Source organism: Sus scrofa, chromosome 3 (genome assembly GCF_054392235.1).
Source record: "Sus scrofa isolate SSC_HxYL_T2T_F1_AM1 chromosome 3, Sscrofa_HxYL_maternal_Yorkshire_Landrace_v2.0, whole genome shotgun sequence".
In the NCBI taxonomy this organism is placed as follows: Eukaryota; Metazoa; Chordata; class Mammalia; order Artiodactyla; family Suidae; genus Sus; species Sus scrofa.
Genome location: NC_139385.1, coordinates 20,830,155 through 20,857,572, shown reverse-complemented (window position 1 = coordinate 20,857,572; position 27,418 = coordinate 20,830,155). Strand labels below are relative to the sequence as shown.

General features: G+C 46.0%; 1 protein-coding gene and 1 long non-coding RNA gene across 2 annotated transcripts in view; both read left to right on the top strand.

Moving 5' to 3' along the window:
• Positions 1 to 27,418, top strand: part of HS3ST4 (heparan sulfate-glucosamine 3-sulfotransferase 4) — a 507,434-nt gene that overhangs the window by 69,573 nt on the left and 410,443 nt on the right. The window lies entirely within an intron of this gene.
• LOC146404456 (uncharacterized) lies at positions 762 to 6,844 on the top strand. Its single transcript, XR_014839620.1, has 2 exons — positions 762 to 2,719; positions 3,619 to 6,844. It is a non-coding gene; the product is annotated as an uncharacterized LOC146404456 (long non-coding RNA).

Below are 27,418 nucleotides of genomic sequence, written 5' to 3'. Positions count from 1 at the left end.
GCAAGGCCAGGGATCGAACCTGCGTCCTCAGGGATACCAGTCAGATGCGTTTCTGCTGAGCCACGACGGGAACTCCGGGAAAGCGTTTTTCTTGCTCTCTAGGAATTTATGATGTAGTGAAGAGGCATGAGTTCACGATGAGAGTGGACTCTGAAATATAGTGGTGAAATATCAGCCATCATTTTCAGTGGCGAGCGACAGGGACCAACTGCAAAGGAGAATTTATTTGCTCACATAACTGAAAAATCCAGGGGGTATAGGTAACTATTCAAACAGCAAGATCTGGCGGTGCAAATGCTCCCTCCCCCGCAACCAATCCCTTGGCTGTACTTTCTTTCACGGTGGTTCATTGATGGGCAGCCTCTCTCTATAGTGGCAGAGATGGTCCTTGGAGCTCCATGCGTTCATCTCACAGGCTTAGGTACCCTGGGAAGTAAAGAGAAAGTATCTTTCCTAATAATTCCACCAAAAGTTTCAGTGTCGGTTCTCGTTGGGTCTGCTTGGGTCTTCTGTTCACCCTAAACCAACTGCGATGATCAGGGCAAGAGGCGATGCTTATTGGCCAGGTTTGAAAGACAGGCAGCCTTGGATTCCCCAGGGACTGGGGTCAGTTACACCAGGAAAACATGACACAGAGGGCTGGTTCCCAGAAGGAAATGGGGTGCTGTTGGAAGAAAGAGGGGGAATGGATTCTGGGCAAAGTAACAGAGGTCTCACACTTCTCAATCATTCGGCCTCTTGAAAGACTCTCTCTCTCTCTCTTTTTTTTTTTTTTTTTTGTCTTTTTAGGGCCACACCTGCAGCATATAGAAGTTCTTAGGCTAAGGGTCCAATCGGAGCTTCAGCTGCTGGTCTATACCACAGCCACAGCAATGCAGGATCCAAGTTGCATCTGTGACCTGTGCTGCGCAGCTCATGGCAATGCCGGATCCTTAACCCACTGAGTGGGGCCGGGGATCGAACCTGGGTCCTCATGATTACTAGGGAGGTTCATTACTACTGAGCTGCAACAGGCACTCCTTGAAAGACTCTCGTACGGTCTTCTGGAGAATGAAGCTCTTTTCATGCTTAGCCACCATCAGCTCCTTTTTAAGCTCTCCGGGTGCAGTGCGTGGTGCACAGTTTGAGCCCAAGTATCTTCTTTCTTTGGTTTCTGCTTTCCTCCTTATCAGATGTGACTGCTTTGTGGCTTCCTTTGTCACGTATCCAAAGGGTGATTTCCAGTTCTTTCTCTCCAGCCTTAACTTTTCTGACAGATGCGTGCCTCTGATGTCTAAGGCTTTTCTCGAACCACCTTCCAGCTGGGTGACATTCCCCTCAGAGTCTACATGTTGTCAGTCCAGCATCCCAACCCTTCCATGAAACCAGAATCCCACCGAGCTTCTCCAAAGTCCCAAGTCATCAAAGGTATCAGAGGTCCCAGGTGCCACCGGAACATTCCAGAACGAACTATTCTGATCTGCTCCAGTAACGGGACAGTCATAGGAAGCCCTGTTTTCGGGGAGGAGGGAGGTGCTGGGGCTGTTCGGTGATGCACCTGTGGACTCTGAGGTTCAGAACACTTGCCTTTGAACCTGGGCTTATCACCCACCCTCTTATCTGTGTGACCTTGGGCAAGTTTTTCACCTTCCTTTCTCAGTTTGCTCATCCATAAAAATAGGGATAATAATAGTAACTACTTAAGAGTGTTGTGTGAATCAAATGAATTATACATATAAAGCGTTCGGAATAGTGTTATCACGTAATCACTTTAAAATGTTAGATACTTATTTTGGGCACAAGGTGAGGTGTAAATCAATTAATCAATCAGCATATCAGAGAAGTCAATATTTTGGAAAGCAGCTCTCTCTCTCTCTCTCTCTTTTTTTTTTTAATTTGCTAGGTCTTACACTGATTTCCTTTGACTCACAATTCCGTTCTCCAGGCTTCTTCTACAGCTACGGGGCGTGAGTCTTATTGTTCTAGAACATGATGGCTTTGCAGGTATTTCCCATCGGCTGTAGCATCCCCTCCCAGTAGTCCCTTCTCCAGATTCTCAGGTTGACATTTTCTAGGTCTTAGATCACTTTCTGGATTCCATTCTGGATTCCCCTCAATTTCATCTACATTCTTCTTCAAACGAAGTGTCGGGAAGTAAATTCAGTATCCCATCTATTGTCTAAAGAGCCCACTAGAAGTTCATTCTCTTTGTTCTTTGTATTCTGCTTCTTTTAATGTGATCTGATAATGAATTCATCTTTTAAAGTTATCTACATCACAGGGTTGACTAAAACTGAGACCTATGCTCAGCTAAGACTCTAAATAGACTCTTCCATGTGTCACAATTTTGACCAGATAGTTTTTTTTTTCTCTCTTTTTTTTATTTTTTATTTTTTCCCACTGTACAGCGTGGGGATCAAGTTATCCTTACATGTATACATTTTTTCTCCCCCACCCTTTGTTCTGTTGCAATATGAGTATCCAGACATAGTTCTCAATGCTACTCAGCAGAATCTCCTTGTAAATCTATTCTAAGTTGTATCTGATAACCCCGAGCTCCTGATCCCTCCCATTCCCTCCCCCTCCCATCGGGCAGCCACAAGTCTATTTTCCAAGTCCATGATTTTTTTTTCTGTGGAGATGTTCATTTGTGCTGGATATTAGATTCCAGTTATAAGTGATATCATATGGTATTTGTCTTTGTCTTTCTGACTCATTTCACTCAGTATGAGATTCTCTAGTTCCATCCATGCAGCTGCAAATGGCATTATGTCATTCTTTTTTATGGCTGAGTAGTATTCCATTGTGTATATATACCACATCTTCCGAATCCAATCATCTGTTGATGGACATTTGGGTTGTTTCCATTTGACCAGATAGTTTTTAACCATTTTTAAATGAAGTATGGTGAATTTACAATGTTGCGTTCATTTTAGATATAAAGCAAAGTGATTCACCTATGTTTGTGTGTGTGTGTGTGTGTGTGAGTGTGTGTGTGTATTCTTTTTCAGATTCTTTTCCATTATAGGAAAAGTTATCAAATATAGTTCCCTGTGCTATACAGTAGATCCTTGTCATTTATCTATTTTATATATGGTAGTTTTTATCTGCTAATCCCAAACTCCTAGTTTACCACTCCCCTTTGGTAACCATAAGCTTGTTTTCTATGTCAGTGAGTCTGTTTTTGTTTTTGTAAATAAGCTTATTTGTATCATTTTTTTTACAGTCCATATCTGTGGTAGCATGATATTTATCTTTTTCTGTCTGACTTCACTTTATATGATAATCTCTAGGTTATCTTTATATGATAATCTCTAGCACCCATGTTGCTGCTCATGGCATCAGTTTATTTTTTATGGCTGAGTAATATTCCATTATATATAGATATGTAATCTTCTTTATCCATTCATCTGTCAGTGGACATTTAGGTTGCTTCCATGTCTTGAATATTGTAAATAGTGCGGCTGTGAACACTGGGGTGCATGTATCTTTTTTAATTGCAGTTTTTTTTTTTCTCTGAATATATGCCCAGGAGTGGGATTGTAGGATCACAGGGTAATATATTTTTAGTTTTTTAGGGAACCTCCATACTGATCTCTATAGTGGATCCACCAGTTTACATTCCCACCAGTAGTGTAGGGGGGTTCCTTTTTCTCCACACCCTAGGTATCTTTTATTGTTGCATTTTTCAGTGGGTCTAGAAATTTATCTGAAGTTTGATTCTGTCACCCAGGATACTGGACAATGAAACCAGCTTGGTGTGAAATACAGAATTCATATACTATATGTATAAGTTAGAATTAGGTTCCACTACATATAGTAGAAACACCCAAATGACAGTGACTTAAAATAAGACAGAAGTTTTTCTCTTCAACATAAAAGTATTTCAGAGTTGAGCTTCTTTAACATAGTCTATAAATCCTCCATGGCTTACCAGGGACTCGGGCACCTTTTAAAAGGTGTTTCCTTATCTTGCATATGTTGCCTCAGGGTTCAAGATAGCTGCTAGGACTCCAGCCATTGTGTTCATATTTCAAGTGGGGAAAAAAAAAAAGAGCAAAAGGAGAACACATTTCTTCCTTTAATAGGAATTTTCCTGGAAATCCTGAAAGACACTTCTCATTGGCCAGGACATAATTGCATGGCCATATATAGTTGCAAGAGAGGCTGGTACATAAAGTCGTTTGGCTAGGGAACTAGGTACCCGATAAACATAAGTGGTATATTGCTACAGATGGAAGAAAGATTAAATGGTGGGTTGGGCAACTGGCAGAAGTGGCCACAGATATGGTGGCCACCGATACGATGACATTTTAAACAAGGTCAAGCGTTGGATCCTGTGTTGCACAACTTGAGCTCTTCCTGGATATGACTCTGAGTAGATGATCGCCCCATCAGCATTTCTGAAGTGGTTGTTCTCAGACTGCATCCAATTTGCTAGAGATGCTTATTAAAGATGCAGAATCCTGGGCTATGTCCTATATTTGTATACACACTAAATATTTCATCACCCCCTTAAAATCAATTTTATTGAAGTATAGCTTACATTCAATAAAATTTACAAAAAATTTCAGGGTTAAGTTGACGGGTTTTGATGCATATATACAGTCATGTATGTACCTTCAAGGTAAGAACATTTCCATGGCCGCCAAAGTTTCCTTGTTTCCTTTCCCTGTCCCCTTCCAAGAAGTATGCTTTATGTCAGTTTATTTTTGCCTTGTCTAGAATTTTATATGAAAAGGACTATATAGTACAGCATCATTTGTGTACCATTAAAATTTGAGATTCACTAATCGACATGATTTCCAGAAATATAAGCTCTGGCTTCTTGTTTCATTTGGCTCTACTTTTCTTGGTCTGGTGTCTATAGTATCATGAGACCGTTTGTCAGATGTCGTGTTTGACTATGGAAACACAAATGCCCACTGCATATAGCTTTTCCCCATCATTGTCACTTGATGAAGTCATCTCTAGCTTCATATAGATTTTACTTCCACTGGGAAGCCTTCTCCATTCCTCTTTTCATGCATCAGATGTTTGTTCTCTATGCGGCATTGCTCCATGGACTTCGCTGTGGATTCTAAGCTCAACTCTAAGCCCTGCTCCCTTAGACTGTGCGCTTCTTTTGTTTGATTTTTTTGTTTTTAATTTAATTTAATTTTTTTATTACTCAATGAATTGTATTACATTTATAGGTGTACAGCAGTCATCACAGCCAAATTTTATAGCCTTCCCATCCCAAACCCTCCACGCACCCCTCCACTCCCCTACCTGTCTCCTTTGGAAACCACAAGTTTTTCAGTCTGTGAGTCAGTATCTGTTCTGCAAAGAAGTTCACTGTGTCCTTTTTTTAGATTCCACATGTAAGTGATAGCATTTGATGTTGGTTAGACTGTGAGCTTCTTAAGGGCAGTGCTGTTTCTTTGCCCATCACTGAATTCCTGGGGCCTATGGTCGTATCTGGTTTGGTGGCGGTAGTTGAAAAATATTTTCAAGTGATTAATTGAACAAAAGATGGTGTCACAAGCGCTGTAATTTGGTGTAAAAGTGCTACAGGGTAGCAAAGGAAGACGGCCGAGGAGGTTGGGAGAATGACTTGAAAAAGTTGACATCTGGACCTTGAAGGAGATTTGCTAGAGCATCATGAATAAAGCAGTCAGCATGTACCAAAAGCATGGAGATGTGATGGGAAGTGTTTGAAGAGGAAGGAAGAGTTGCAAGCGATCAAAGCTTGAGGTGTGGAGCAAGCAAGGAGGGCATCCAGCTGTGAGGCGAAAGTTGACATGAACTATCACAAATAATCGGAAAGAAGTGAGAGAAACTTATATCTGACATGGAAAAAGACCCTTGGCATTATTCCTTGATACTCGTGTAACTCCTCTTTCCATTGAATTCTGGCCAATTAGGGGCCGTGGACCTGACAGTCAGAGGTAGCTGGGAGTGCTAGTTCTAAAGGTAGAGCGAAGGCTCATTTCAGCACCATGCCTGTGGATAGCACCCATCCCCACGCTGAGCCTTCGCTGCCTTCTCCAGGTCAAAGTATGTGGTTTGTCTCTATGCAGGACATGAGGCAGGACAGGACCCTCGGTCTTGGTGCAGCATATCAATCCTTCAGAATCAAAACATAGCAGGTAACTCAGCAGCCCCGGGTATTGCATTTCCCCATCGAATCCTCACAATGCTTCTCAGGTAGATGTCATTTTTCCTTCTCTTTTACGGAGTTGGGGAACGGAGGCACGGAGAAGAAGAAATGAGTGACAACTCAAACCCGGGTCTTCCTGATGCCAATTTCTGTGCTCTTAGCCACTACCTTTTTCTTCCAGGGGGCACCAAAAAAACTCTCGTGGAACTCTCCAGCTTCTTTCAGATGTCTAAGCATGGGCATCTTCTCAGTGGAGACCCAGCATCATAGGTTATTCCTAGTTGGAATCTTGCTTGAGCCAGCTGAATAATACGAGGAGGGATGAGAGGAAAGAGGACTTTTCCTAGCTAGCTTGCTCCTGAGTTGGAAAGGGTGCTCCCGGATAAACGTGTCAGCTGGCAGGCAGGTGTCTGCATCTTAATGTTCTAGCAGTTGCACCTGTGAAAGGCAAGTTATGGGGATTCGGGAATTAAGTCTCTCTTTCATGCCAGTAGGAGTCTTTGAAGTGCCAGTGGGGGGATAAAAAAAAAAAAAGCGTCAGCTACTTTCTCACTAATTTCGTTTATAATTATACTTCCTTAATGGTTGTCTGGGATCTGGTCAGTGGGAGATTCAGCTCTCAGTCGGTGGGAGAGATGTGTTGAGTTCTCCCCAGAGGACCCCGGCTGTGCTCAGATGGGCATGCCTACATATGGCCGCATGCCACTCCTCCTCGCTTTAAAATGAGCCCACACTGTGCCCCATTAGCTGAAATTGACATGATGGTTATTTTCAACGCCATTTCTTTAAAGAACTCAGTCTCTCGGTGCATTGTTAGCTTTCCCCCCCTTGCTAAGTGGAATGAAGAACCCCTGGGAAAGTGTGGTGGCAGCTTTTCAAAAGCTGCAGAGCCCAGCTTCTGCCTTTCCACCCTCGCGTCTACAGCTCAGAGAGCATCACACATTATACAGACATTAGGGATTCCTCTCTCAATGCAGAATCCTCTGGAAATCTCAGAATCAAAAAGCTCCATGATAAAAATGCATGAAGCAATATCCTTATTGGTAAACTTACATATCCAGCTGAGATCCTGCACATGATAATGCAATTTTCTATGCAAAAAGGGTTTATCTCCATCCAAATATTATTCCACATCATTATTCATTCTGGGGAAGTGATTGCTGTCCTAGGTTAACTGATTGAACTTTTGGAACCAAAGCTTCAAGCTTATCTCACTGGCTATTGCCTGACTTCCCATAAATTGCCATTAGATTGGTAGGAATGAATAAATGTACACTCCATTAGGAAATATTAAAGTTTTTCTACCGGTTTAGAATAAAAACAGGATTAAAGGGGGGGTGTTTAAGGTTCAGTACAGCATGAAATTGAAATCTTTTTGGCATATGAAATGTACAATATGAATAGTCTGCCCATTTTCCGAGGGGATTATAGAGAGTGGACGAGCCACTGCGAGGTTCATCTGTAGATGCAAACACAGGAGAAGGAGGAAAAGACCCATTTTGCTATTTCCCAAGCAAGTCCGTGTCTGTTAATGATCAGATTCTTAAGCAAGGATGACAGCAATAACAATAATAATTACAACCGTAAAACATCACTTAAGCTTAAATGTGTCTCAGGCACTGTCTTCTATGTCTAATAAGTGAATTTTTAGAGTGGGTGAGACGTTGGAGCAGGATTTCATTGGTTTTGAATTCACATTCTGCCTCCTACTGTGTGAGTTTTGGCAAGTTGTTAGTCTTTCTGTGCCTCAGTTTCTCATTTTTCTGTTCTTTTTTGGCTGCCTCAAGGCATATGGAGACGCTGAGCCAGAGATCAGATCTGAGCACCGCCAGATCCGTTCACCCTGTGCCAGGTGGAGATTGAACCTGCATCCTGGCACTGCAGAGATGCTGCTAAGCTGGAAAACTCCCAGTTTCCCATTTTTAAAAGGGATAATCACAGCTTGGTACCTCATGAGGTTGTTGCTAGAATTCAATTATGTCACATGGACCCGGAAACACAAGAAGCTCTAAACAAATGTTGATAGTTTATAGTTAGTAGTACTATATTTTGGTAGCTCTTTAAAAAGCTCTGTGAGGTAGATATTATTTGTCTTAGGTCCATTTTCCAGATGCTGAAGTTAAGGTTAGTAAGGTAGACATTGGTTATTTTCTGAAGAAGCAAACCCGTTCTGGTTTGCTCTTGTGGCATAACTAAATCCCCACATTTTGTACCATGCAACAATAAGCATTTTTCTAGGCTCATGAATTCTGTGGGGCAGGAATAGAACAGGGCCCAGCCAAGCTGGTTTGTTTCTGCTCTTGGGACCTCAGCTGGGAGAACCCAAATAGCTTGGTGCTGGAATCCCCTGGAGGCTTCTTAAATTCCTATGTCTTGGGTCTGGGCTGGTATGTTGCAAAGGCTGGGTATGGCGGGGGTGGTTGATTAGACTGCCTCTGTATGGCTTGGGCTTCCTCACAGTATGGTGACCCCACCTTGCAGCTCAGGGCCCCCAGAGAGAGCATCCTTGGGATGAAGCTAGAAGCCTCATGGTCTTTAATGACCTAGCCTTGAAAGTCACATGGCATCACTTTATACTCTAGGGGCCAAAGGTGATGGATTCAAGGGCGGGATGGGGTGGGGTGGGGTGTAGACTTCCATTCAATTTCCATTTTCCATGGAACGAGTGTGCTGGACTTTGCAGCCCTGTTTTATAGCCATCACACATGCTACCTCTGTGTCTGGATGGAGACCCCTGTTCCTTGCACCAACTAATACGATGTAGCTCTTGGAAAGCTCAGAGAATGTATTGCCTTGAGGAATGTCCTCAGTAGGGTGAGCTCAGCCCTCAGGGGTGTTGCCATCTTGGCAGCTCTTTGCAATCACATGTACACAGTTTCTCTCTCATGAATATTCAGGTTCTTATTTACCTTCCTTGCCTCTGTGTGTGTGTGTGTGTGTGTGTGTGTGCGTGCGTGTAATATCAGCACGTGCAGAATCAGAATCAGCCTCTTTGGTCTCCATCCTTCCATCCTATTCCTTGACTCTCCTTTTCCCTTCAAATGCTTTCTTTCCAGTGGATTCAATTAGTTCTCTTTGCTGCCTTAGCAATAAAACAGTTCCCTCCACAGCATTAGAATGAGTCTCTCTCATTATTTCATTTAGATGGTTGTGATGTTTGAAAACTTGAGGGCAGGGCAGGCAGGAGGAAAGGAATGTTAATTTGCAGGGAGTCCCTGTGGTGTGGTGCGAGGGCCGCCGAAGAGGAGCCAAGAAGCTGCCACTCGCTGTCCTCACGGAGACGTGGAGAATTGATGGAGGATGCTGAAAACCACACGCCCCCGGTGTCTGCACCTGCTGAGACCGGCGACTGGACAGGAGGGTGCCGTGTGGGTCCTGGCCAGAGCCCAGTTTGAAATGGCTCTTTGCCATCCCTCCTCTGTCCACTTCCGAAGAGATTTTTTTTTCTCTTCCTCTCCCTGAAAGTGTGTGGGGATGCAGGTTGATGCCTGTTCGCTCATGGGCATATATACCTGGCTCCATTCATTTCTCCTCCTGACTCTCCAGTCATGGATGGACATGCCCTTTCAGTGTGGCCATCCCTGGGGAGAGGCAGTGGGTGGCAGGGACTGAACTGCAGATTCTTATCCTGTGACTCGCAGAATGTCAGGGAACGTTACACACAGCAAGGCACGAAGCTCTGTGAGTGCCGGAGCGATGCCGATTATGTCAGACGGACATAGAAAGAATTACAAAGCACTCTGGGGTTTTGTTAGTGATCTGTGTTTAGGGTCCCTTTTCAGGAGTTGGAAATGTCATCAGTGAGCCGAAGAGGGTGAACAGACCTGTGTTTCATTTTGCTTCACACTGTGCTACACAGGAATCCTGTATTTGTTACCAGCATCTTCGTGGGGGGAAAAAAAAATGAACTGGTGGGGAGTAAACAGAACTAGATTTAAGTCTAATTGCCTTTCAGGTTTTCCGGTGCTATTTGGTTTACACACAGTGGTGGTACTTGTGGGAAGAGAATTAGACTGTTTGCTGGAAGGTTAAGTGGGAGAAGAGGCTGGTCGGCTGCTGTGGGTAGTGATCTCAGCTTGCGATGGATAAAAGGAGGTCCCTAAATTGTTAGGCATTCGATTGTTTAAAAAAAACAAAAGGCTTTCCCACTGTGTTTCTGTGATGCGTAAGTTTCACATCTGCTCCACGGCTTCCATTTATTTGTATTTTCTTTTTTATCCTCCCATTAAAGCTGGGGCTGTCGGGAAGCTCTGAAACCCGGGAATGATTCGGCTTGGGACATCCAGGTGGAGATGGGACCAGAGAGGGTTCTCAGCGTTCCTTGAACTCTGTGAATAAATATGTCACGGAAGGAGGACCTTCAGGAAAGACTCTGAGGGTCACTGTCACTAATTATGCCGACTCATTATCCCATCAAGGTGTTGGGCTCCCCGCCAGCCTTGCGCAGCCCGCTCTAGGTATATTTCACATCTGAACGTGGCCAGCCAAACGGGCCAATCGAAATCTATCATTAATAACCTGGAGACGTAAAATAGAGATGCTTTGCGGGGATGGGGTGTGTGTGGGGGGGTATAGGTATGTGTTCTTGGACAGAAGACAGGCCCTTCTGCCCATGAAAAATGAGATCTCAGCGTTTGGGCAAGAAGGAGGGAAAACTTTAGCAATTAATCACCTTGGTTATAATGAGGAGAGGAAATCAACGTGATAAAAGGATTTGTCGGAATGGATTGCAGGCAGATTTAAAAGAAGGAGGAAAAAAAAAAAAGAGCAACAAAGGGCATTGCTGGCTTGGGAATTGGGCTCTTTAAAAACCCTCCATCATTCTCCTGATCAATTCTGCATTTCCTCAATAGCCACGTGAAAGATGGTGCTCTTTTCATTGTCTTAGATGAACCACTAACTGCAAACCATACATTAAATGAAGTATCGAGTATTTGTCTTCCCCAAATACACTTGAAGGCTGCTTATTTCCCCGATAGGTCTGCTGTGATGCATTTCGGTGCCATATTGCTCAATCCAGACTGTATTTTGATATCTGTACCCGCTCCTCTCCAACTGCCTTCTTGGGAAGCAGCTGTGCGGGGGGCCCCACAATTACAGATTGAGTTTTTCTCATAAACTGTTTAATTGTTTGCTTCTGGAAACAATTAGACTGACGGTATTATAGAGGGAGTGTCGGATTGCAGCCGACAAGCCTCTTTATGAGTTTTCTGAGCGAAAGACCATGTTGACATATGCTGGGCCTGCAAAGAGATTCGCTTATGTGATGGCCTGACCTCCGAGGACATGGGACTCGGGAGAAATGTCCCTCTGTGAATGGCGCTGCCAGGAGGAGCCCAGACACAAGTGCTGTCCTGGCACGGGTCACTTCGGATCAGGCTGGCACTGGGTGGGGGCACCCTCCCACCTTGGCTGCAGTGAGGAGAAACCTTGAATCTTCCTCCCACGCTGAGTGAACACTACAGCCGTGTGAGGCATCACTGATGGCATTTGCCCAGCCCAACAGGCTCTCACGGAGCTGCCGGCTGGCTAAGCTCCTGGGAAGGAGTCCGGTGTGTTGATAACTTTGTTTGACAGGCTGGGTCTCATTAGTGATCAGCAAGCAGCCCTGGCCTCATGGTTCCCCACTGATGCCCTCTGGTTGGATATTTAGTTTATGGCTGACTTTGGGGTCTGTGCTTTTCACGTGTGATGATCCTGTCTTCACAGGTACTTTCTGAGTGTGTTGTTCTTATTTATTTATTTTTTGGGGGGAGGGGTTTTTTTTTTTTTTGGTCTTTTTTTAGGGCCACACCTGCGCCATATGGAGGTTCCCAGGCTAGGGATTGAATCGGAGCTACAGCTGCCAGTCTCTACCACAGCCACAGCAACACGAGATCCGAGCCGCATCTGCAACCTACACCACAGCTCACGGCAACGCCGGATCCTTCACCCACTGAGCGAGGCCAGGGATCGAACCCGCAACCTCATGGTTCCTAGTCGGAATCGTTAATCACTGAGCCACGACGGGAAACTGAGGTTTAGCAAGTTAAGTGCTTTTCCCAGTCACTTAGGGATGATAGGTGACCAAGTCCTGGTCTCAAATGCAGGTCTGTCTGGGTGTGAACCAAAGGCTCTTAACAGCTGTAACATATGACTTCCTAGAGGAAATCTTTTCTTTTTTTTTAACGTCACTTTTTTTTTAAAGTACAGTTGATTGACAGTGTTGTGCCAATTTATGCTGTGCAGCAAAGTGAGCCAGTCATATATATATATATATATATATATGTATATACATACACATTCCTTTTGTTATATTATCTTTCCTATGGTCTGTCCCAAAAGACTGGATATAGTTCCCTGTGCTGTACAGCAAGACTGCATTCTAAATGGAATAGTTTGTATCTGCTAATGCTAAACTCCTGATCCATTCTCAATGGAATAGTTTGCATCTACGAACCCCAGACTCCCAGTCCATCCCACTCCCCCTGCTCCCCCTTGGCAACCACAAGTCTGTTCTCTATGTCTGAGTCTATTTCTGTTTTGTAGATAGGTTCCTGTGTGCTATGTTTTAGATTCCTCATAGAAGTGATATTATATGGTATTTGTCTTTCTCTTTCTGAGTTACTTCACTTAATCAAATAACCTCTAGTTTTATCCATGTTGCTGCAAATGGCATAATTTCTTTCTTTTTTATGGCTGAATAGTATTCCACTGTATACTATTCATCTTAAGCCATGTACCACATCTTAAGCCATTCATCTGTCATTGGGCATTTAGATTGTTTCCATGTCTTGGCTATTGTGAGTAGTGCTGCAATGAACATGCGGGTGCATGTGTCCTTGTGAATTGTAGTTTTGTCCAGATTTATGCCCAGGAGTGGGATTGATGGATCACATGGTAGTTGTATATTCAGTTTTCTGAGAAACCTCCATGCTGTTCTCCAGAGTGGTTGTACCAATTTACATTCCCACCATCGGCGTAGGAGAGTTCCCTTTTCTCCACGCCCTTTCTTAGGGGAAATCTTCATAAGGACAAAAGATTTCTTATTTCCAGTGTTGGTCTGTGTTTTGTTTCGCCACAAAGGCCAATAAAAATCTCTGAAGCAGTGGGTTCTGCTCATTCATTTAATTGATTATTTCCTCCCTCAGCAATCAGTTCATTCATTTTTTCCCCATATTTTTTCAGCATCTACAATGTCCCAGACACAACAGTAGGCATAAATCTAGAGCAGTGCCTTCATGAAGGTTTCTAATGGAGGTGAAGGGGAGGCATAAACTATACAGCTAAACAGAAATATAGGCAAAGCAATTTTAGACAATGAGAATTACTAACAAACACCACGGTGTAGTAATTATTGACTCGGTTGTGGTTCTTATGTTGGGGATGGTTGAGAGAAAGGCTTTGCTAAGAAGGTTTTATCTGAGTTGAAGCCTGAATCATGGAAAGAGCTGGGGAAAGAACAAGTTCAAAGTCCCTGCTAAAGGAATGAGCTCGGTGTGTTTGAGGAACTTAACTAAAGTCAGAATGTCTGGATTAATCTTAATAGCTGTTCCTAAGGTCCCAGTGAAGAGCCTCTAGGCACACAGTCCATCTGTCCACCCATCCACCCACCCATCCATCCATCCATCCACTCATCCGTCCATCCATCCATCCGTCCATCCATCCATCCACTCATCCATCCGTCTGTCCATCCATCCATCCATCCATCCATCCATCCATCCACTCATCCATCTGTCCGTCCATCCATCCATCCATCCATCCATCCATCCATCCATCCATCCACTCATCCATTCGTCCGTCCATCCATCCATCTATCCATCCATCCATCCATCCATCCATCCATCCACTCAACCGTCCATCCATCCATCTATCCATCCATCCATCCATCCATCCATCCACTCATCTGCCCATCCATCCATCCATCCATCCACCCACCCACTCATCCATCCATCCATCCATCCACTCAACTGTCCATCCATCCATCCATCCATCCACCCACTCATCCATCCATCCATCCATCCATCCATCTATCCAGCATTATAAACCCATTTATTTGTATATTCATTTATCCATTAAGAAGCTATATATCCATCTATCCACCCACCACCCATCCACCCAACCAATATTCATGGAAGATTACTCTGCAACAAGCCCCACTGCGCCAGAGAGATGAGTAAGACATAATTCTTGCCTTTAAGAAGTTCACACGTGGAGTTCCCACTGTGGCGTAACGGGATCGCTGGTGTCTCTGCAGTGGCAGGACACAGGTTCAGTACTCGGCCGGGCACTGCCGGTTAAAGGATCTGGGGGGAGTTCCCGTCGTGGCTCAGTGGTGAACGAATCCGACTAGGAACCATGAGGTTGCGGGTTCGGTCCCTGCCCTTGCTCAGTGGGTTAACGATCTGGCGTCGCCGTGAGCTGTGGTGTAGGTCGCAGATGCGGCTCGGATCCCGCGTTGCTGTGGCTCTGGCGTAGGCCGGTGGCTATGGCTTCGATTGGACCCCTAGTCTGGGAACCTCCATATGCTGTGGGAGTGGCCCAAGAAATAGCAAAAAAAATAAATAAATAAAAAAAATAAATAAAAATAAAGGATCTGGCCTTGCTGAAGCTGTGGCATAGGTCACAACTGCGGCTTGCATCTGATCCCTGGCCTAGGAACTCTATATGCCAAAAAAGGGGAAAAAAAAGTTTACATGCTATTAAGAGAGACAGAAATTAAAATAAACCACATAAAAAGTGGGCTCACAACATCGTGTTTAGAGTACCAAGGGGCCCTAGAAAGGTAGTGATAAGCTGAGCCAGGGAAGTCAGGGAAGGCTTCACCGAGGAGGTGACATTCATGCTTTGGAGGAGAGAGTTTTTCCAGGTAGAAAAGGAGGAAGAGGCAGAGTTCCTATTGTGGCGCAGTGGAGGCAAACCTAAATAGTGTCCATGAGGATGCGGGTTTGATCCCCAGCCTTGTTCAGTGGGTTAAGGATCCGGCGTTGCCTTGAGCTGGGGTGTAGGTTGCAGATGCGGCTCGGATCTGGCATTGCTGTGGTTGTGGTATGGGCCAGCAGCTGTAGCTCTGATTCTACCCTTAGCCTGGAAACTTCCATGTGCCTCAGGTGCAGTCCTAAAAAGTAAAAAAAAAAAAAAAAAAAAAAAAAAAAAGAGGAAGAGGAAACGGGATATGCAAAGACATGGAAGTAGGTAAACCAGGGCGCCCATGACTGGGGTGGGGGGGGGTCTAAGAGTGAGAAGGGGCAGTGCCACTGCAGGAATGGGATGGGTCAGAGGTCACAAAACAAAAGCTACCTCTGGCCTGCATCTGGGCTTCGTTCAGCTTGCCTGGAGGTTTTAGAAAACCAATGCATTCCCCAGCTTTTAATTATGAGATCTTCCAAACAGACATTCAGATTTCCAGCTTCTCTTGGAAAAAATCAGAAAATTCGACAACACTGGGCCCACCTGGGACTGATTGTCCAGTCAAAGCTGTCCTCTTCAGCTGGGGTACCCGTGTCCCAGCTTGCCCCAGTCCTGCACCGCACCCCCCCCCAACTATGTGTCCCCCACTGTGGCTAAATATCAGTTTTCTTTTATCATCATACTTGCACTGTTGTTGGAGAATAAAGAGGAAAGTAAACTATTTCTTTTCCTTCTGTCTCTATTAAAAGAAGAAAAACAAAAGCTAGACTGAGAGGTCTGTCTCTTTCATGCAAAGTGAGAGAGAAAACAGATCTCCTTGTGGAAGCGGAGAAAATTCCTTCATCCGTAATATGCAAACAAAGTATGTCACCGTGGGAAGGAGACAGCTCTAGGTGGCATTACTCACACACACAAACACACACACACACACACACACACACACACACACACACATGTTTCTTTCCTTTATGTTGCCTCTTTTTTTCCCTTTCTTTTTCTTTTTTTTCTGGTCTTTTGCCATTTCTAGGGCTGCTCCCGCAGCATATGGAGGTTCCCAGGCTAGGGGTTGAATCAGAGCCGTAGCCACCAGCCTATGCCAGAGCCACAGCAACATGGGATCTGAGCCGCGTCTGCAACCTACACCACAGCTCACAGCAACACCGGATCCTTAACCCACTGAGCAAGGCCAGGGATCGAACCCGAAACCTCATGCTTCCTAGGCAGATTTGTTCACCGCTGAGCCATGGCAGGAACTCCCTTCCCTTTCTTTTTAGGGCTGCCCCTGCGGCACATGGAAGTTCCCAGGCTAGGAGTCGGATTCAGCCACAGCAATGCTGGGTCCGAGCCACATCTGTGACCTATGCTGCAGCTTGTGGCAACGCTGAGTCGTTAAGCCACTGAGTGAGGCTGGGGATGGAACCTGCATCCTCATAGATACTAGTTGGGTTCGTAACCTGCTGAGCAGCAACAGGAACTCGTTTATGTTACCTCTTTGGTCCTGAAAGACGTTGGGGTCTATAACCCTTACTTCGGGAATCCAGGAATCTTGAAGAGTTTTAACCAGAGACGTGCCAGGGGTTTTGTTGGGTGTCAATGCAGGTGATGATTGGAGGGGAGCACGCTGGATGAATCTGCAGATAGAAAGGCTGCCACAGATTGAGGATGAGGAAAAATGTGAGTCTGAGTGAAAATAAGCCAGCGGCAGGAGTCAAGAGCAAGGGCAGGATTCAGGATTGAACTTGAAAGGGATGAATGGTGTGTAGCCTTTTCCCTCTTCTTATTTCACCCCAAAGAAGAACCCAGGTCTGCACATTCGGTATTGACCACAATCGTTCCTGTGGAGGCAGAGGCATCTGAAGCCTCTCAAAACTTAAGACACATTTTTGTCGTGAAACTGCTTTGGTGATAAAAATGCTCCTTTGTGAAACAGATGTTACTGGTGCTGCTGCAGAAAGATGGGGAAAGATAAAGAATTACAATGGAGTGGAAAACATTTCTTTTTTTTTTTTTAAAAGACCTACCAGAATAGCACAAAGAAGCAAAACTGCTTTGAAGCTATGTATTTTCCCTGCACCTGGTGGTGAAAGCCTGTGAAACTTCATGATTTATGGAAAGAAGTGGAGCGAAATGCATTAAAATACTTCTTCAGCTCTCATCCTGTATATATGTCTTATTTAGTTAATAAAATCAAGAATTTCCCAAGAGCAGGTACACAGCCACATGTTTCCTCTTGAAGTTTAGTAACCCTTTACCTGTGTTTATGGTTTAATAAAATCAGTTTCCCATACATTCGGGATGGCCATGTAAGGTTGAACAGGTTGTGCACTGCACAATTCTAAAAGGACGCTTCACAGGGTGAATGGTGCTATCTAGATTTATGCCCTGTTTAACCTGCCTAGCTGGGGCCCTGGTAGATTAAACTAATCCCAGTACCACATGATTCTGACTGTGGTAGCTTTGTAGTATGTTTGAATTTGGGAAGTATGAGTCCTCCAACTTTATTCTAGTATAACTTTTAAAAACCTGGGCTCAAATCTCAAATGCTTATAGGCATGTGACCTTGGGAAAGATATTTACCTCCCTTTAGCCTTACATTCCTTATCTTTAAGCCAGATACAGTGAGGATGCTGAACTTTATCCTAGCCTCTGGGGTCAGACTGCCTGGGTTTGAACCTTTCTTTCTGCCACCTCCTGCTTGAGGGACTTTGCCAGAATTCATTGAAACTCTATGTGCCTTCATTGTATCATCCGTAAAATGGGACAGTCATAGTACCTATGTCATAGAATTGATGAGGAGGAAATGAGTTAATCTATGTAAAGTGTAAATGCACAAAGTAGCCATTCAACAAAGGCCAGCTCTTCCTGGGCTAAACCTTTGGTGCAATGTCTGGTGTATCATAATAGACTGTTACTTTAACTTGTTTCGTGGGTGTCAGATATTGTGTCCTCCACAGAACTTGTCCCCTTGCTCTGTAGGGCCTGGAGAAGAAGATTCCAGGACCTGACGCATAGTAGATGTTTAATGAGTTGCCTGACTGCTCTCTGCTACTGATGCCTGGCCAGTTGGGTTTTGAAGACTAGAATAAGGTCATCCCAGTTCAAGCAATTGAGGCAGGAGAGCGTAAGAGTTTCCTTTGCTAGAAGAAAAGTAGTAGAGTCCTACTCTGTATAAAAATACATTTATTTTTCTACTTTAAAATTTTATTTTTGAGTCATTAATTAATTTGTCTTTTTACACCTGATTATTTATTGCGATTTTATGCATCTTTTAAAAAATAGACTTTTCAAGAGCAATTTTTTTTTTTTTTTTTTTTTTGTCTTTTTGCTATTTCTTGGGCCGCTTCTGCGGCATATGGAGGTTCCCAGGCTGGGGGTCCAATCAGAGCTGTAGCCACCGGCCTATGTCAGAGCCACAGCAACGCATGATCCGAGCCCCATCTGTGACCTACACCACAGCTCATGGCAACGCCAGATCCTTAACCCACTGAGCAAGGCCAGGGATCGAACCCGCGACCTCATGGTTCCTAGTGGGATTTGTTAACCACTGCGCCACAACAGGAACTCCCCAAGAGCAATTTTCTTTTTCTTCATTTTCTTTTTTATGGCTGTGGCATAGGGAAGTTCCTGGGTCAGGGATTGAATCCAAACCACAGCTGTGACTCAAGCCACAGCTACAGCAACACCGGATTCCTTCACCCACTGCCCTGAGCCGGCATCGAACCCTCACCTCTGCAGTGACCCGACCTGTTGCAGGCAGGTTCTTAACCCACTGTACCATGGCGGGAGCTCCAAGAGCAGTTTTATTTATTTTACAAATTAAAAAAAAATGTTTTTTTAAGTAAGGTATAGTTGATTTACAGTGCGGTGCCAATTTCTGCTGTACAGCCAAGTGACCCAGTCATACGTATATATACATTCCCTTTCTTATATTATCTTCCATCATGGTCCATCTCTAGAGACTGGATACGGTTCCCTGTGCTGTACAGCAGGACCTCATGGCTTATCCATTCTAAATGTCATAGTTTGCATCTACTTACCCCAAACTCCCCATCTACCCCACTCCCTCCTCTCTCTTCCCTGGCAACCACGAGTCTCTTCTTTATGTCTGTGAGTCTGTTTCTGTTCTGTAGTTGTGTTCGCTTGTGCCATATTTTATTTTTTTTTATTTTTGTCTTTTTGCCTTTTCTTGGGCTGCATCTGTGGCATATGGAGGTTCTCAGGCTAGGGGTCTCATTGGAGCTGTAGCTGCCGGCCTATGCCAGAGCCACAGCAATGCGGGATCCGAGCCGCATCTGGGACCTATACCATAGCTCACAGCAATGCTGGATCCTTGACCCACTGAGCGAGGCCGGGGATCGAACCTGCAACCTCATGGTTCCTAGTCAGATTCATTAACCCCTGCCCCACGATGGGAACTCCCTGTGCCATATTTTAGATTCCACATAGACACGATGTCCTATGGTATTTGTCTTTCTCCAAGAGCAATTTTAGATTCACGGCACAAGCGAGAAGGGGCAGAGATTTCCCCTTTTCCCACACATGCACTGCCTCACTTGTCACATGCACTGCTTCCTTGTCATCATCCTCCCACAAGTGCTACATTTGCTACAATTGATGAACCTACCCTGACAGCTCATTATCACCCAAAGTCCATAATTAACATTAGCTTTCATTTAAGGTGCTGTAGGTTTGGACAAATTTCTAATGACATGCCCCAAACATTATATATAGTATAATACATATATATATTTATATATATATTATATACTTTTATTATAGTATAATATATATATATTTTTTTTTTTACTGCCTAAAAATGCTCCATGCACTGCTTAGTTACCCCTCTCCCCCCAGCCCTTGGCAACCCCTAACTTTTTTACCATCTTCATAGGTTTGCCATTTCCAGAATGTGGTACAGTCTGGAGCATATTCACATGGGCTTCTTTCACTGAATGCGATGCACTTAAAATTTCTGTGTGCAGGTTTTTGTGTGGACATAAGTTTCACTGAATAAATAAGTACCAAGGAGCACAACTGCTAGATCATATGGTAAGAAGCTGTTTAGGGAGTTCCCCGTCGTAGTGCAGTGGTTAACGAATCCAACTAGGAATCATTAGGTTGCGGGTTCGATCCCTGCCCTTGCTCAGTGGGTGAAGGATCCGGCGTTGCCGTGAGCTGTGGTGTCGGTCGCAGACTCGGCTCGGATCCCACGGTGCTGTGGCCCTGGTGTAGGCTGGTGGCTACAGCTCCAATTCGACCCCTAGCCTGGGAACCTCCATATGCCGAGGGAGCGGCTCAAGAAAAGGCAAGAAGACCAAAAAAAAAAGAAGAAGATGTTTAGCTCCACTGATGTGGCATTCCCATTGTGGCTCAGCAGGTTATGAACCTGACATAGTGTCTGGGAGGACGCAGGTTCCATTCTTGGCCTTGCTCAGTGGTTTAAGGATCCACCATGGCCACAAGCTGAGGCACAGGTTGCAGATGTGGCTTGGATCCGGTGTTACCAGGGCTGGGACTCGAGTCTCAGCCTGGGAGTCACCTCCAGCTTGAGAACGTCCATGTGCTGCAGGTGCGGCCTTAAAACAAACAAAAAAAAGAACACAGAAAGCTCCAGACCATCTTCCAGAGGGGCTCCACCACCCTGCATGCCCGGCCAGGAGCAAAGGTTTTCGTTGCTCTGCATCCTTACTTGCACTTGGTGTTACCAGGGTTTCAGATTTTGGCCACCCGCATAGGCACGTGGTGGTATCGTGTTGTGGTTTTAATTTGCCTTTCCCTGATGACTTGTGACATATGATCCTTTGTCATTTATTTTTTATGTCTCCCTGTTACATTCTGATCGTATGTTATGGGATTCCCGTCTCTTCTTTTCTTGTGCTCAGGTGCCTTGTTCAGGGAGCATCTCAGACTCCTCAGCCTTTCTTCCTAAACACTAAAGACGGAGACTGTCTGGGTGCAGGTGTCTGTGCAGGTGGGGGCTGTGGAGAAGCCAAACCACGGGAAGTCGAGGCGGTAACCTGTCTTGTGCACCGAGTTCCCAGCCCTTCTTACACTCTCGGGAGCATTGAAGAATCACAGTTACCTGGTTAATATATGTGCTCCCCAGTTGGGACCTTGAAAAGAAGGTAGCTTTTGTTCTACAGGCAGATGTCTAAGGGGCACAGATTTCCTGCACTAGAAAAACCTGCAGCCCTTCCCGGATGTCACAGAAATATTCTCCTGGCACCAGATGGGATAGCGAAGATATAGTCATCCTTGGATACGCTTTTTTCCTCCAATTCTCTCCACCCCAAAGGTGAGCCTGGAGGAGGAAGTTCCAAACAGAGTCGGAAGTCTCTGCCTCTTTCCGCTTTCAGCAGTGTCTCTGCTCTCATCATGGTCTCATTCCAATCCTCTCCTAGTATTGATCTTCTCATTGATCCTCTTTTTAGCTATTGCTAATTGGTTACAGATGTTAATCACGGTCTCTGCCTCCTAAGAGATTGCATCTGCTGTCAATACCAGCGCTCAATCGGCGGGTGCGTTGTAGATTTCTCCCGCCGTCAGGATTCTTTGCGGGCGTCCAGTCTCATCCCTTATGTGGTCCTGGGGCCAAGCCTGCTGCTCTCGCTGTTTTTCTTTGCAGGTGGCCTATGGCTCCCAGGGTCTTTAAGAGGGTCTAGACCATGTGTGGGCCGGGCTTTCGTCTCGTATCTGAACTTGAGAATGGAAAGTCCCCTTGCTTCTCCTCCCTCCCCTTTGAGGATAGAACGTAAGGACCACCTGGGATGGAAGTTGTTGCAGCCACCGGTGCCGCTCCTTTTATGCCATATGCAGGCAGCTAAAGCACATGATTCGGATGCTAACAATCACCTGCCAGCCTCCAAAGAGCCGTAGCCAGAGAGGAAGGGAGGACTCTGGTGTCACCAAAGTGCCGGGAAAGGTCAGCCTGGCTCAGGGACGGTGCTCGGGACGAGGAAATGAGAGGCTCAATAAGGTGTCTCGGGTGACTAGCAGATCTTCATTGAAGGATTCTCTACAGGTGACAACAGCTGGTGTTTGAAAAGAGCCTGCCTCATGCTGGGCACTGCGTGGAGTGTTGGGGATGAACTAATTTCATCTTCCCAACAGCCCTTTCACTGATGCATTTAAGAGCTTCTGCCATCGTCCTAGGCACAGCACGAGGTGCCGAGGATGCTAAGATGAGCAAGAGAACGTGGCCCTCGTTTGTCTAGGTTGCAGTCTGGTTGCGCTCAATGACATTAAGGAGCTTGCCGTACAGCCACGGAGGACAGATGCTGGGAGCGGAGGGGTCACGGTACTGCCTGGCTGACAGCAGGGGCCACCCGCCTGTAACTGGCTTGTTGTGGGGGTTGGGGTGTGACTGATCAGCTTAGCTCTGAAGGCAAGGGTTTGGTGGCTGGAAAGCAAACAGCCAGGGAGCAAGAGAGTAATGGATATGAGAGACTAGGAAAAAGGAGATGGGTATTTCTACCTTTAAGAAAAAAAAATTTGAAGTACAGTTGATTTACAGTGTTTCTGCTGTACAGCAAAGTGACCCAGTCATACATACATATACCTTCTTTTTCTCATATTATCTTCCATCGTGTTCTATCACAAGTGGTTGGATATAGTTGGATAAGCATTACATCCATTCTAGATGTAATAATTTTTTTTTGTCTTTTTGCTATTTCTTGGGCCGCTCCCACGGCATATGGAGGTTCCCAGGCTAGGGGTCGAATCGGAGCTGTAGCCACCGGCCTACACCAGAGCCATAGCAATGCGGGATCCGAGCCGAGCTGCGTCTGCAACCTACACCACAGCTCATGGCAACACGGATTGTTAACCCACTGAGCAAGGGCAGGGACCGAACCCGCAACCTCATGGTTCCTAGTCGGATTCGTTAACCACTGCGCCACGATGGGAACTCCCATCTAGATGTAATAATTTGCATCTACTACCCCCAAACTTCTCGTCCATCCCACTCCCTCCCCCCTTCCCCGTGGCAACCACAAGTCTATGCTCTGTGTCTGTGAATCTGTTTCTGTTTTGTAGGTAGGTTCATTTGTGCCCTCTTTTAGATTCTGCATAGATATGGTATCATGTGGCATTTGTCTTTCTCTTTCTGACTTAGTTCACTTAGTGTGAGAATCTCTTGTTGCATCCATGTGGCGGCAAATGGCATTATTTTGTTCTTTTTATGGCTGAGTAGTATTCCATTATGTGTATGTGCCACACTTTCTTCATTCATTTGTCCGTGGACATTTATCCTTGTTTTATACATAGGAAAACGGAGGCTGAGATTCAAAAATCTGCCTAAGGAGACACAGTAAGTGGTAGATACTTGAACTCCATTCTGGGCAATCGTATCAGTCTGCTCGAGCTGCCCTAACAATGCCACACACACAGGGGTGAGAGGAAGGCTTAAATAACAGAAATTGATTTTCTCACCGTAGGAGGTTGGAAGTCCAAGATCAATGTGCCATTAAGATTGGTATCTTCTGGAGTTCCTGTTGTGGCTCAGTGGTTATTGAGCCCGACTAGCATCCATGAGGACATGGGTTCGATTCCTGGCCTCACACAGTGGGTTAAGGATCCGGCGTTGCTGTGAGCTGTGGTGTAGGTGGCAGGTGCGGCTCAGATCCCACGGGGCTGTGGCTGTGGCTGTGGCCGGGGGCTACAGCTCTGATTGGACCCCTAGCCTGGGAACCTCCATAGGCCACGAGTGCAGCCCTTAAAAAAAAAAAAAAAAGATCAGTATCTTCTGAGGCATCTATCTCTTGGATTGCAGACAGCCCCCTTGCTGTGTCCTCACGTGGTTGTCCCTGGGTCTGTGTGTGCTTGTGTCTGTGTGTCTCTCTGTGTCCTAATCTCCTCTTCTTTGTTTTGTTTTGTCTTTGTTTTAGTCGGGTTCTTAACCCCCAGAGTCACAGTGGAAACTCCCCCCATATCCATCTTAGAGCAGCAGCAAGCTCGGATAGCAGGCTGGCTCCTAAGAAGCCCACTCTGACCTCAGGCAAGGGCATCTGTGGCCCAGGTGTTAGGGTAGAAAACTTCAGGTCAGAAACTTTTGGGTTTACTGGGGAAACTCGCCTTTGGGGACACTGCAACCACTGGTGACCTCCAAGGCTGTTTTGCTTTGCGCTCCACTGCTTCTGCAGGATGCAAAACAGCCCAGACAACAGGAAGAGCCCCCTGAGGCCCAGCTCCTAGCTCTCTTCTCAGCAGGCTTCAACCAGGTGTTGAGAAGGGGCTTGGCACAGGTAAACCCAGCCAGCCGCCTGGGGGCTGGGTCCAGAGAAGACATTTTCCTGCCACCTCTAGGCAAGCCTTTGAGTGTCACGGTGTTCATGCATTTACCAAATACTTACCAAGCAGCAGGTGCAGACAGGACTGGCACGGTCTAGGTCAAGTATTGGAAGGAAGGGAATGTGCCAGCTGAAGGAAGGGTGGCTGGAGTATTATAGGCGGAGGGAAGGAACGTATTCAGAGCTCTGAAGGGTGCGTTCAGGAGACAGGGATAAAGTCATTGTGTGGGGATCTTAAAAGCCTGGGGGAGAGGCTAAAAGTGTAGCTGCACAGAGATGGAGAGATCAGGCAGCGAAGAAGGGCTTCCTAAGCCATGGCACAGAAGCAGGTTATATTTTATGGTGAAAGCTGTGACGAGCCACTGAAGATTTTCCTTCCTTCCTTCCTTCCTTCCTTCCTTCCTTCCTTCCTTCCTTCCTTCCTTCCTTCTTTCCTTCCTTCCTTCCTCTCTTTCTTTCTTTCTTGTCTTTCTCTCTTTTTAGGGCTGCACTCGAAGCATATGGAGGTTCTCAGGCCAGGGGTCCAATCAGAGCTGTAGCCACCAGCCTACACCAGGGCCACAGCAACGCAGGATCTGAGCCGCCTCTGCGACCTACACCGCAGCTCACAGAAATGCCAGATCCTTAACCCATTGAGCGAGGCCAGGGATCGAACCTGCATCCTCATGGATGCCAGTCAGGTTCCTTACCCACTGAGCCACAACGGGAACTCCTGAGCCGCTGAAGATTTCTCATCAAGGGAGTGACTTATTCAGATTTGAATGTTTGGGGAAATCTCTCGAGCTGTGTGGGATCAGAGAAGGATGAAATAGGGCGAGCAAGGATTCAGAAAGTTAGAAAACTAGTTGAGGAGTTTCCATTGTGGCATAGCAGGCTAAGAACCTGATATAGTGTCCATGAGGCTGCAGGTTCCATCCCTGGCCTCGCTCGGTGGGTTAAGGATCTGGTGTTGCTGCAAGCTGCAGTGCAGGTTGCAGATGCAGCTTGGATCTGTGGTGTCGGCTGGCAACTGCAGCTCCTTTTCAACCCCTAGCCTGAGAACCTCCATATGCTGCAGGTGCAACCAAAAGAAAGAGAGAGAGAGAGAGGGAGAGAGAAAGAGAGAGAAAGAAGGAAGAGAGAAAGGCAGGAAGAAAGAAAAAGAGAACTAGTCAATAGTTAAGGTAATGGGTGGCTTGCATTAGGGAGGCAGAAGCAGGGATTGAAAAAAGTGGATGACGTTAGGAAGCAGGAGGCAGATGCTACAAGACTCGTGAAGGAAAGTGCAGCTTCCAGGCTGACTGCCGGCTCACGCGACAGGGTGGACGGTGGTCCTAGGCAGTGATGCAGGGAACACAGAAGGATGAGCAGGTGCGTGAGGGAAGATGATCAATTTTATTGGGGACATGTTGGGACATCGCAGGGAGGTGCCCACGAGCAGTCAGACCCCAAGCCCAGCAGTTGCTCTGGGCTGGAGATGGTTCGCAGAGCTGCACGAGGAGGGGAGGGTGAGAAAAGGCATATTAGTCCCTGGTGTGGTGGAGGCACTTTCGTCACAGTCGTTTCCCTTAATATTTGTGATGCGACCTCATTGTACAGGTGAGCGAGCAGAGGCACAGCAAGGCTAAGGGTCCTACACTCTGGCATCCAAGCTGAGATTTGGAGATTGGAAGATTTGAACCACACCCTCTGTGTGTGTGTGTGTGTGTGTGTGTGTGTGTGTGTGTGTGTGTGTGTGTGTTTTCCCCAAGAGGCAATCCTGTCATCACTCTTCCCTGTGCCAGTCAGTGTTTGAAAATATCACAGTTGCCTTTGCCAGCTTGGCACATATCATTGGCTTTCTTCTGTGGGACATTGAGTGTTGACTGCCCCTCCAAGAAGGATGGCGTGTTGGTACCAGATCTCAGGACTCCCATGAGTTTCTAGCTGGCTGGATCTGACAACGATGAAGGGAGAATGGTGTAGCCAGGAGTGGGGGCTGCTAGATTTAGCTGCTGCTTTTTTTTTTTTTTTTTGACCCTGCCTCCTGGGCAGCTCCCGTGGCCGTGAGCAGTAGTTCTTGGTGAAATCGCTTTTCGACTGAAGCGCAAGAGATGAGAACATAATTCCGCTCGGCGCTGTGTGTGCATGAACTTGGCGCGGGATTATTTGAGGTATGGGTAACCTTGCGAAAGGCCACCGTCTGATCCTGCTAGCTCTTTTCTTTACCTGGAAAAAAAGCTTAGACATAAGAGAAATAGCTTAAGGGGGAGAGATGGAAGAGGAGGAAGAAATACATAGGTGGGTAGCACAGCCACGTTTGCAGTGCACTTGGCCGGTGGAGCATAGCCGGGTGGGGACCGCGTGAGAGCTTTTGCAAAAGAGCAGAGAGCAAGGCCACGGCCACTAGCTTCCAGAGGTCATCACCTTATTAAAAAGTATATCTGGATCCTCGGAAGCAGACTCTTTTGTGTGTGTGTGTGTGTGTGTGTGTGTGTGTGTGTGTGTGTGTGTGTGTGAAAAAAGGAAATGAATCCTGGCGTGAAATTCTGAATTCCACTGAATTTATTCTGACAGATGCTCCTGTTCAGTGGGCCAAAGCGTTATAAAAATCCAGCAATACCGCCGAGAAGGCATTTCGAAGGGATTCGGGTTGCCAAGACCCAATCCTGAGGAGCTAGTTGCCCTTGACGTTGTTAGAATTGAGCCGAGACTGAAAAACGCTGATTCCCTGAACATCCCTGAACTAAGGGCCAGCTGAGATGAGGGTTTAGAGCTGAGATGAGAGTACACGAGCCGGGTTTTAAATCAGAGCCAAGGGCAAGAGGGGCTGGCATTGCTTGGCCCAGGGAGGTTCAGTGGGTGTCGATGCCGCCCTTCTGTAAGTAGGACTCAAGGACTGGACTTCGTCTTTCTGTGAAGGGCTGTGACAGTCTTCAGGATCCTGCAGGGGTCCTTGGCTTCTCTGCCTCTTCCTGAATTTGCTCTGATTGGTCCAGAGGGAACACTTTCATTGGCTGAACTAGGTACCACTGCCCCCTAGTGGAAGAAACCCTCTCTAGCAAGCCTCATGATAATTGCTAACCAACCTCTGCATGTGTCTTTTTTGAGTCTGGTGGCCTGTTCTTGTCCCATCAGTGGCCAATGAAGACCAAAGAAAAAA